A 12,698-nucleotide genomic window follows, 5' to 3' on the forward strand; every position below is an offset into this window, starting at 1 on the left:
TGGAGATAAAATAAAGAAGAATGACCAAAGAATGAGGAAAAAATAGCTAAGTGTGAAAATTGTGGACTTAGTGAAAATTAGAGTGAAAAAGGAGAAAAAAAAGGATGCAGCTTCAGAAATAATCACATGCACCATCGTGCGTGATGCAAGGTATCATGTACACGATAGAAACTTGTTATGGGTTGTTCTAACGCACTCTGGTCCATTATAACACCTTTAAAAAGGGATTTTCTGCACTTTCACAAGGGTTATGATTTTGGAAGATTGAAGCACGATTTTGAGAGCATAAGTAGTTATTTTTAGAGCATTTGAAGCCATTGGAGGTCATCACTTCAAGGGACTTCTTATGTTATTTTCTTCTATCAATTGTGGTATTGTTATTTGCATTATGAATAGCTAAGCTCCTCTAGGTTAGGTTGTGTTATGGTGAACCTATTTCTATATCGTTGGATTCTATGTTCATTTGACCATTGTATGAACCTATAGATCTATAATCTTATTCAATTTCTTCTTGTTTGTAATGCTTTTTCATGTAGACGACCTTTTAATCTAATTTTGGGCACATAGGGAATACTGACCATTAGTCTATGTGTTGGACCTAGGGAAATTTTTGTACTTACACTAGTTGAATGGGAATAGGAGACCCCCGCATAGTGGCATAAAGAATTAATGTTCTATACATCGCCTAACACAGATTATGTTAGTGTACTTGGGATAGAAAGCTTCGAGTAGTGGTTAGTGAGTTATCGACTATAACGGTTTTGTTAATTCTCTGTAAGATTATAGTGATCAGATCATTCATGGAGGGAATCAAACATCAATAATAGAGGAATATGGATTTTATAACACAACCTGAACGCTTTCATGATGTTGTTTACTCGTTTATTTACTTTTCGCACTAAAACTCGAAAATCCCCCTTTTTACTAATTTTCTATATATTGCACACATTTTTTCTTGCTTTGAGGTCGTCCTTGTGGATTCGGTGTTTTTATTACTTCGACATTACTGGTACACTTGCCGAGATGTCATCAAGTTTTTGGCGTCGTTGCCCTGGACTGTTGATTTTTCAACAACATGATGTTTGTGCAATTTTTAATATTTAGTCTTTTTTATTTTATTTTAATTTTCTTGTTTATCATAGTGCTACTGAGGTATTTTTTTATTTGTATATGTGCAATTCAGAATCATCATTAATACCATTCGATCTAGAAATTGAAACAACCGCATATGCTCTCAGAAAAGAAGCTAGAGAAGCAACTTTGGATGGCCGAATACTAGAAGAATATCAACTACCGAGTTCTTCTCACTCTGAAGAAGAGGTCATCATGGCAGCTACACAACCCCTCACTATGGGGGACTACTGTAAACAAACCGATGAAGGACAAGTTCCTAGGGGGGTTGTATCAGCATACCCTACTAACTTTGTGTAGCGGGTGTAGCACCTCAAATTTGCACCCTACCATTTTGTACATTCATTTCATATTAGGTCATAACATAACATAGGCCACTGCATAACATTGCATTGTCCATTTGCCCAAGTGCAAGCTCAGCTGACCAATTGGGTCAAACTGAACAGGAGAATCAGTCAATCAAGCAAGCCAGTGCTATTTTCATTGGAACAAAGCCCTATGGTTGATTTATCAAGTTCATATGGTCTAAGGATCATTTTGAAGTGGTTTGGCCCAAGATTGGAGGCTCAGAAGTCATCAGTCAAGCTGAATTTCAGCTGGAACCATAGAAAGTCAACTGTGGTCAACTGTGCCTGATTTTATGGATTGGAAGGTGGGAGATGGTTTGAAAGGCTTCATTCATGTCCATATAAGTCTCATTTGACATATCAAAGACCAAGGTTGAAGAATTGGAGGTCAGACAAGAGGTTTCCTAAAATGGCAGGTGACCTGTAATTTCAGCTGCCCAAAATGGAAAGTTGAAGATCTTGATCTCACCATTCCAAAAAGTCCAAGAACTTGAAATTCCCATGTGTGGTTAGCAAGATATGGTCCAATCATTTTCCAAAAATGCCCGAAATCAAAGTGCCATAACTCTCACATGGAGTGGCCAAATTGGATGGTTTCTCTTTGAGCAAATCACATTTAATGTGTACTTTCATAATCCATCATCACATTTTGCAAAAGCCTTCACATAAAAAGACCATTTTTCAAGTGCACTAATTAAAATCCAAGGGCAAAATGGTCCAATTTGAGAAATACTTGGAATTTTGGCATGAGGCTTTTTGCAACACTTTCTAAATGTCATTTGTGACCTGTTGGAACCAAGTTTGGACAGAAAAATCAGCTGCATTAACCAAGGGCATTTTGGCCAAAAGTGGTGAAATTGCACATTAACACTAATCATGTACATTTAGCTAATCTTAATTAATTTGTGATTAAGCATTGGTATCAATAGATAATTGTAACTGTAATCACTAAGCACTAATCACAATTTTCAGATCAAAGCCAAAAACTCTCCAATTCTCTCAAAAATCTCACAATTTTCATTCACTTTTTTCATCAAATTCTTCAATAATTCTCCATTGTTTTGGCAATTTCTTGGTGATTTCTTCATGTGCAGATGATGCTAAAGATCTGTTTGTAGCGATTGAAGCAAGAAACACACAAAAATTCCAACTGTCCAAGCTTCACTCTTCAATGGCAGTCGCGATTTCACACGGATTCAAGCACTTGTGAGCTGGAAATTCTTCACCAATCACCTTCCTAATCCTCATTCTTCATCTGTTTCCGCGAATCAAGGCCAAGAACACACGGATTTCGCAGCTGTTCATCAAGAAGGTTGGAATTCAACCTCTTTAATTCTTGTAATTACCATATGGATTAGATAGTTCATGGAATGTAGGTTAATTTGATGTTTGAATCGCGCGATTCCGTTAAGTATTGAGCTAGATATGTTGATCCGAATATTTGTGTGTGAAACTTCTTTCGATCAGATCTTTTTGTACGTTAATCTTTAGACGATTCCATGGCCATATCCTTGATCTACGTTGTGAGAGGAAGAGTTTGGTATACGGCTTGTGCAGTTTGGTTGAGGTTTGCTCGTAACCGATGTCGGCACGATGAACATGAAGAACGGTGTGGAAGCTTCGGGAAATCTGGAAATTCCTTGCGTTTGATCCATCATTTTCGCTGGCCAATTTCGAATGCTGTTTCCCGCCTGTAACTTCCAAGCACCGGCCAATAGCGCGCTGACACGTAATAAATGAAGAACCTGCATTTTGGCTTGGCTTTGGAATGTCATGTTACTACTATTGCCATCCACTGTACCATTAATTCAATTAATCCATATTAATTCGTAACTCATTAAATAAATATCACAATAAATTAACAAAACTTAAAAAATTCATAAAAAATTCAATATTAGTCCAAATTAGGTGGGATTTTTTTTGTTAGTTTCCAAATTTTATCTACTTTCTTTTGGGCATAGTAGTGTAAGTTGTGCCTGGTAAAATTTTGGAATGGTATATTGATCTTTGACATGTGTGACATAATTGTATGTTTTACCATTTTAATCACCAAATGCTCATACATTATCCAAAATTAATGAAATTTCATATGGTGATTCTTGACACATTCCTGGAGATTTTCATGTATCATTTGTGATTTTTGGACCTCTGGATTGGTAGATATGATTTATTCAATTTGAGTGTGACAATATGTGTCACACTATGCCATGCTGAGTTCATAAATTAATTTACCATGCTTCCACTAGGCCTATGGCTCTGATTTTTTGCATGAGATACAATGTATATGTTAACTTTCAACATGAATTTTTGTGGATTTAATTGATCCATTTTCTATTTGATTAGGATTTTTGATTGCTGTTTAGCAATTTTAGGGCTTTGTTTGTGTGACAATTTTACATATGTTGCTAAATCCTCATCCCTAATCCTATGATAATGAAATTTGGTGGAGTGGTTCCTAACATGTGTAGCTTCCATTTGGCTTTGGTCTCATTAATTTCCCATGTGATATCACTGTTTTATGAATTGTTGAAGATGATGCTTATGTGGAGGCCTTGAATTGGCTTGTATAATTGTGTCTGGATTTCTTGATTTTCATTGACCTAATTTCTTTTGTCCAATTGAGCTGAAAATTGACATGCTATACCTTGAATGTGTCCTGTTCAGGTGTGAATTTTTGTGGAATTAATTGAATTGATTTGGTATGCTTTTGAGTGAGATAGTTCTGTTTGGTTATTTGAAGTTGCAAATTGCATGATTAAGGTTAAATTGTGCATGAAATGATAATGGTGAATGATATGAGCATGGGACCAATTGCATTTTCTTTTGAATTGTTTTAATGTGATTTTGGTTGAATATTACTTGTTGTTTAGAACTTTTTATCCCTTTTGGACCCTAGGCTTGGCCTAGTGGTCTAGTTTCTCACATTTGGTGTGGATTTTCAGGATGAAATGCACAATGCTTAAGGAGATTGCTTCAAGGAAATTTGAATTGAGTTTTGTTGGTGTTTATGAACTAACATGACTTTGTGTTGTAGGTTTGATGCTTGAGCTTGGGCTTGTAGCTCGCACTTGTGTGCATTGACTTGTGTTGTCTGTATAGATTAACATTTGCTGTTTATTGTTGGTTTGTCTGAGTACTGATGATACTTGATTGATTTCAGGTACATTTAGTCGCTTACAGTTCTTTAAGAACTTGCTTGCTGTTGCTTGGTTTTTAAACCACTTGAGGTAGGACTTCTATTCTCCATGTAGTCTGGAAGACCTGGCCTGTTACTTGGCCAGGCAACTGTCTGAAGTCCTCCTTAAGAGGCGATGTTTGTGGTTGTTTACATTTGTGCCCAAGCAGGTGAAGACCTCTATGAGGCAATTGGCGGAACCCAAGGGATATGCAATCTATCCCCCGCTATTCTGTTGAGTCGTCCCTCTGCTCACACGGCTGTGTGTTGATGCATTGGGACACAAACCCAAGATCTTGTGCTGTTGCACAATCGAGTCAGAGTCTTGAGCGTAGAAGGGTCCCTCCATTCTGGACCCACGCTCCTTTGTCTGAAGCTCTCCCTGGTCAGGGATAAGAGCTGTGAAGTCTAATCTTCACTCACCTTTCATCAGCTTCACCTTAGCCCCTCAATGGCAAGGTTAAGAGCTAACCTTACCCCGATACAGAGGCTTGTTTGTTGAGGTTGATATGACCCCTCGACTAAAGCCTAGCCCTGATGTTTGAGCCCCTTGTTGGTGTGTTTATTTCATGCTGTATATGTTTGTGTGGTGTGATTGTATCCCCTAGGTTTGCTAGACTCCGCGTAGTCTCGTTTGCATGTCAATTAAGGTAGCACGGTTCCTTCGTATAGGACTTCCTTTCTTGCTTGAGCTTTCCTAAAACACAAACAAACATTATCCTCTCTTAAGGATACGTCAACTCCTTCTACTACAGGTGAGTAAGTCTCCAAAGGTCGAGCATCCGGTAGATTGCGTAGTGACGTTGTCTACCTAAAAAACACAAACCAACAGGAATAGTTTAGCCGAACTACGGCAACTCTGATTCTCATGTCCAAATGAGATACGTAGGCACGAGATGCGATGTCTTGTCGAGTTTGACTAACAACTAACACTAATTCTTTTCTCTCGCCCTCGTTGCGATTGAGACCGTCCCTTTCTCTTGCCCTAGTTGCAATCGAGACCTTTCTTCTGCCTGTGTCTTCGTTTTGTGTTGTTGTGTGCTTGGAAGCTGATGTAAGTCCATCGAGTGGCATTCGGGTTCCAGTGTGTGTGTGTTTTGGTTCGGATGCTGATGTAAGTCCAGTGATTGGCATTCAGGCTCCACGTTTGCCTTTGCCTGTGTTTGTTTGAGTGCGTGTCAGCCGAGCTACGAATGCTCTGATTCTCCTTCGTCCAAAGGAGATACGTATGCATAGGATGCGACATCCTAGCGAGCATGTGTCGTTTCCCCTGTCCGAACTACTTTGACTCTGATGTCTATGCCTGATAGACTAAGTAGGCCCAGGATACGATGTCCTGCCGAGTCAGTCTTGTTTGTTTCCTTGTGTCTCTTTCAGCCTGTGTAGATGTTTATTTGAGCAGTGTTTTAGCAACCATTTTCCTTCCTATTGTGCGTGGATCCCGTCGAGTACGACGGATGCGTAGGGGTGCTAATACCTTCCCTTCGCATAACCGACTCCCGATCCCATTCTCTTTGGTCGCGAGACCATGCTTTCTCCAGGTTTACTCTGAGCGTTTCCTTTCCCTCTTTTGGGATAAATAACGCACGGTGGCGGCTCTGTTGTCTTGTTTTCCCGCCGGTTTTTCGCGTAATGCGACAGCTGGCGACTCCGCTGGGGATAGAATTTGAAGTTGACCTGTGCTGGTCCTTCTTCCCTAAGCGAGTCTCTCCTAGAGCTCTCTAGGTTAGGGTTTTGGTTGCTGTTTGCTGTTATTTATTGCATTCATTTCATTTACTGTTTGCATTCAATGTGTGCATTAATGTTTGCATTCATTCATTCCATCTGTTGTGTGTAACACCTCAAAATTTGCCCTCCTCTCTTGGGACTAGCATTAACATTGTACATTTTTAGGTCATTAGGCACTGCATATTGCATATCATGTGGTTACATTGTGCAAGCCATTCTCTCAAGTCTTGATCAGAAGATGAGGAAGTTAAAGTGCAAGCCTAGGGTTTATTGACTGATCATTGGCCATCTGAGGATTGGGCTGTGAATTAGGGTTTTGTGATTCTCAATGGATGTTGGTCTTCATCTTGATTTCAATGATACATCATCATCATCATGGTTTGGTATCATCAGGACATTGAAGCTCATTCCTTGAGATTAGGGTTTTGACCACTGGTCAACCCTAATCAGTTGCATTGGGCCAGCCAGGGCATAATCAGGAGATGAGGTCTATGATGGATATGGGGTTCATTATATGATTATATTGTGCTTATTGAGGCTAGGGTTTCACCCTTGAGCCATTTCAGTTGAAGATTGGAGCTCAGATTGATCTATGCATTGCCAGATTTATCTATCAGATGAAAAGTCAACTGGGGTCAACTGTACATGATCTGATGAATTTGGAGGTGGAAATGAGTTGGATACACTTCATTCATGTTGGAACAAGTGTTATTTGACATCTCAAAGCTTAAGAATGAAGAAAATCAAGTCAGGACAAAAACTGCCAAAAATAGAAAGTGACTTGTAATTGAAGTTTCCAAAAATGGAAAGTTTTTGACCTCAAAGCCACGTGTCCAAGGAAGATTCAAATGAAAATTTGTTTAACATGAAAGTTGTAGATCTTTTTCTCACTTTTCCAAAAAGTCCAAGAACTTGAAAATCCCATGTATGGTTGGAAAGTTGTGGCTCAGTGAATTTCAGAAATGACCCATAATCAGGAGGCCATAATTTCCACATGGTTTGTCCAAATTGCAAGTTCTTTATATGCACAAACTCCATTTGACATGTACTTTCATGGTGCATAATTGGATTTTTCCAAAAGTGGTCAATGCAAAAAGTCAATTTTCAACTGGACAGTTAAAATGGACTAAGGGCAAAATTGTCCAACTTGTGAAATAATTGGAATTTTTGAGTGGGGATTTTTGCTACACCTCATGAATGGTATTTAAAATTTGTTGGAATCATCACTTCATGCCTAAGGCTTGTAATTTGAGATTTGGCTTGAAAAATGAAATGGCAAAAATGGACAAAGTGGCATTCACATGTGATTTTGCAAATTACACAACCAATGAGAGTGAGACAAGTTTCAACAGCTCACACATGGCATTTGGAAGTTGTGTGAGCTGTCAAATAGGTGGCATTGAGCTGGCAAGTGAAATTCCTATTTTGCCCTCACTTTGAAAGTTAACCATTTTCACTAATACACTCCATTTGGTTAATGACATGATTAAACTTGGTTTAAGGTCACATATATAAGCCTAATCACTTTCTAATCCTGATAGAATTTCACATTCACCAAGATTAGATCAAAAACCTCTCAAATTCATCAAAATCTCAAGAACACCATAAACACACAAATTCATCAATCTTCACCAATTGTTGATCAATCTTCATAATTCCTTTTGCATCAAACTCCAATCATCATCATATACATCTGTTTTGGAAGTTTGGAAGAAGAAGAGTATGGAATCGCAACTGTCCAAGAGTGCATTATCAATGGTGAATTCGAGTTGTGAGCACTAGGAGCGAAGGCAAGTGAATTCGAGCGTGTCAATCATCTTCCCTATCTTTCTTCTGCATCTGTTTGGGAGAATTGAAGCTCAAGAACAGCTGGAATTACACTGCCATTCCAGGTTTTGTCATTTTTCGAATCTCATCATGTGTTAAATGTTTATGTGCGTTCTATAGGTCATGCTATGTAGAGCATCGTGATGCTTTTAGATTTGCAAATGATGAACTGTAGGCTGAGAAATCTAGGTTTGAAGTTTCGATCCAAAACCCTAACGCGATCGATCCATGAGATAGAGGAACTTTTAGGCAAAATTAAGTTGATATTCGTGTTCTATGTTCTTAGACGAGTCCAACGGTTATACGCTTGTTCATTTTCGTGTTAGTTGATGGATCATCGAATTCTTGAAATTCTGGAAAAGTTGAGATGAAAACGATGATGAATTTGAGTTTGATCCGAAATTCTGTTTAAAATTTCAAATAACATGTTTCCCGCTCCCGCCATACTTATTTACAGAAATGCCATTGTGTAATTCTAATTAATTTAGTTAATTCATAAAAAATTCATTAACACCTTAAATAAGTCATAAAAAATCATAGAAAAATCCAGAAAAATATGGAAATTTTTGTGTTGACTTTGTTGTTGAGTGTAGAATTTGTTTGACCTATTGGTCAAAGTTGTGCATGGCAAAAATATTGTTTGACCTAGGCTTATTTCACATGTGTTCACATTTGATACATTTTACCATTTGGTTCATGAAATGCTCATAATGTAAAATAAATTCTTGACAATTTTTGTGAGAATTCTTGACTGGCTGATGTTCATTTATATGTAAATTTCATGAATTTTTGATACCTGGCCATTGAGATATGAATTTTGGAACTTAGGTGTGACAATTTGTGTCACACCTCTTGATGTCAACTTGCTGGATTTAATTGAGTGGTCTATACTTGTTAGAATGAAATGAAATTTTGCATGGTGAATCATTAACATGTTGAGATGTTGTATGAATTTTTGTGGAATTTTACATTGCATTTTCAAATTGATTGTGATTTTTCATCTCTGTTGGTCAAATATGCAAGTCCATGTGGTACATGTTTGTAATTTTGATGTGAAATGCTCATATGGTATTGGATAATCATGAAATTTTGCATGCTTGTAATAGACACATTGTGTGACATCTCTGTTTTGGTCTCATCCATTTCTTTTTTGTTTTCATTGAGTTATGAATTTTTGAAGTGGATGTATGTGTTGATGTTGTGATTTGGAGCCTATAATTGTGTCTGTTTTTGTTGATTTTCATTGACATGGTTCCCTTTGCCCAATTAAGCTGAAATTTGGTGTGCCATACCTGGATTAGGCCCTGTTTAGGTGTAATTTATTTGGGAATTTTTGGAAGTGTTTTGAGGTGGATTTGAATGCAATAGTTCTGTTTGCATGTTTGGTGCTTCATTTGAACTAGTTTGGATTGTTTTGTGCATAACATGAGCATGATGAATGATATAAACATGAGACTAATGGTGTTTGCTCTTGTTTGACATTAATTTGACTTTGGTTGGTGAATACCTTGCTGTTTAGGAATTTTTCTTGCCTTTGGACCCTAGGCTTAGCCTAGTGGTCTTGTTGCTAATATTTGCTTGATTTTTCAGGATCAAAAGCATAATGCACATGGAGAATGAATCAAGTTAAATGCAATTGATGTTGTTTGATGTTTGTACACTAACATAACATTGTTTTGTAGGTTGAGAAGTTTGGGGTTGAGCTTTGAGCTTGCTTTGTTGTGCATTGATCTGTATAGATTAATTGGTTGGTACTTGCTGTTTAGTTTTGTCTGTCTGAGTACTAACTGTGTTTGACTGTTTCCAGGTACTTTTAGTTGCTCAGTTCCTTGTGAACTTTTGCTTTGCTTTGCTTAAGCAACTTGCATTGAGGTATAACTTCCTAACTTCATGTAGTCTGGAGACCCGGTTGTTACCGGGCCGGGCAAATAAATGTCTGAAGTCCTCCTTAAGAGGCGATGATTGTGATTGTTTAATTTTGTGCCTAAGCAGGTAAAGTCCTTAATCAAGGCAATTGGTGGAAGGTAGGGATAAGCAATCTGTCCCCCACTATTCAGTTGAGTCTTCTCCTTGCTCCCATTACATGGTTGTAGCATTGAGATCGCAAGCACAAGATCCCGTGCAGTGCACATTGTGTCAGAGTCTCTGAGTATAGAAGGGTTCCCCCATTCTGGACCCATGCTCATTTGTCAAAAGCTCTCCCTGGTTAGGGATAAGAGCTGTGAGGTCTGATCCTCACTTCATCCTTTCATCTGCTTCACCTTAGCCTCGTAATGGCAAGGTTAAGAGCAAACCCAGCCCGTACAGACGACTCGCTTCGGCAGTCAAACCTATTGTGTGAGCCCCTTGTTTGGCTATAGTGTGTGCTCTGTGGATATCTGATTGACCTGCCTGTTTGAGATGTTTATTCTCATTTGATGTATGCTTGTATGTTGTTTGCTTGTGTGCTTGCTTCTTTCCTGGTTAGGATAGGCTTGCTTATGCAAGTAGGATAGAAACCTGAACTTAGGGTGACTTTGCATGACAACATCTAGGCTCGAGTCGTAGTCTCCCTAGTGTCGTGTCTTCCCCTGGTTTCTGGTTAGGAATCTTTTTCCCTTTCAGGGGAACTACATCGCCCTGATCCTCGTGCCAGACGAGGTATGTAGGCAGGAGACAGCGCGAGCTCTCTCCGGGCACCCTTTTCTTTTTTTGCGTGTGTTTTGTTTGGCAGCTATCAGGCTCGAGTTCCCGACTCCCTGTTAGTCTGTGTGTGCCGTTTCTTCTGACGTCTCAGCGTCTTCTTCTGGTTTGCTTGATGACTTGTAGGCTCGAGTTCCCGACTCCCTACTAGTTTGCATGTTCTTTCTTTCCCTTGAGGGGGAACTACATCGCCCTGATCCTCGTGCCAGACGAGGTATGTAGGCAGGTGGTCGTGCGAGACCACTCCGGGCAACCTTTTTCTTTTTGCGTGCGTTTACTTGTTATCTGATGGTGTTTTGGCTTGGATGCCGACGTAAGTCCAGTGATTGGCTGTCGGGCTCCACGTTTGCCGTTTTGATTGTGTTTTGGTTCGGATGCCGACGTAATTCCATCCAGTGGTTGTCGGGCTCCATGTTTGCCACCCTTGCTTGCTTGTATGTTTTGTGTTGTTTGGCGTGCGTAAGCCGAACTACAGTGGCTCTGATTCTTGTTCCAGACAAGATATGTAGGCATAGGATGCGACGTCCTATCGAGCTCCCTTCTCCTAACCCCACCTGCGTTCCCTGTGTGTGTGTGTGATGTTTAGCAACCTTTTCTTTATTCTAGGACGTGGATCCCGTCGAGTACGACGGACGTGAGGGGTGCTAATACCTTCCCCTTGCGTAACCGACTCCCTTACCCTTTCTCTTTGGTCGCGAGACCATTTCCTTTCCAGGTTTCTCTGAGCGTTTCCTTTCCCTATTTTGGGATAAATAACGCGCAGTGGCGGCTCTGTGTGTGTTTTGTTTTCGAGCCTCGCCGGTTGATTTTTCGCAGGATGCGACAGCTGGCGACTCTGCTGGGGAATATGCTGATGTAGACCTATGCTGGTCCATCGTCCCTAAGCGAGTCCTTCCTAGCGTTTTAGGACGAGTTAGGTTGCTTGTTTTGTGTTATTTATTGCATTTATTATTCTAACCTGTGTATATATTTGCATTAATGTTTGCATGCATCATACTATCATGCTGTTGCCGTCCTCTATGCAGGTGGTTCTGTTATTTGGGGTGGGTGTTCTGAGTGGGGCTAAAACCCAGGCCCGAGTACACACCTAGGATTAGTGTGGTCTCACGTCGCTCACATGTCGGTTGGGCATGATGTTGCGACGTGACATACCACAAGTCGGACGAGGTTCATCTGAGAAATGCTCTTCCAGTGGGATTTTCCACTTTGGTTGGGTTATCTCTTTTGGGCTGTTGACTCTGGTGACCGATCATTTCCCGGATCTTTGGTTTAGACGATCTTAGGGGAGCTACAATGGCACACCCGAAAGGGCAAACCCATTGAGTATCTCCGCCCGATTGTCGAGACTATTATCCGCCTTAGGATGACCTGTTTAGAATTTACCTGTGAGGGGAGGGTGATTCTTACAGATGCGTGTTCAAATGGTGACTCAGATGGTGACTTTTGTTCCGTGGATCAGAGTCCTATTTATAAGTCGGATTTATGGCCATTTATTGCCAAGACGCCGGAGTGCTGTCCGCGTGATTTATCAGTGGGGATCCGTTTATTTCAGGATTCCCCGGGCCGAGTTATTTATCAGTGGGGATCCGTTTATTTCAGGATTCCCCGGGCCGATTCAGATGGTTGAGAATGTCTGCTCAGAGATTGTCAGATGATGATGATGATGTATCTTTCTTCCGTTTAATTCAGAACCCGTGGGTCAGATTGGTTACATTTCTCCTCAGATGGTAATGATCAGTCCAGAGGCCAGATTCAGTACAGAGGATCAGATGACTTGGAGGATGACCCAGTGCATTACATACATCTGC

This window comes from Lathyrus oleraceus, chromosome 5, assembly GCF_024323335.1.
Source record: "Lathyrus oleraceus cultivar Zhongwan6 chromosome 5, CAAS_Psat_ZW6_1.0, whole genome shotgun sequence".
Lineage (NCBI taxonomy): Eukaryota > Viridiplantae > Streptophyta > Magnoliopsida > Fabales > Fabaceae > Lathyrus > Lathyrus oleraceus.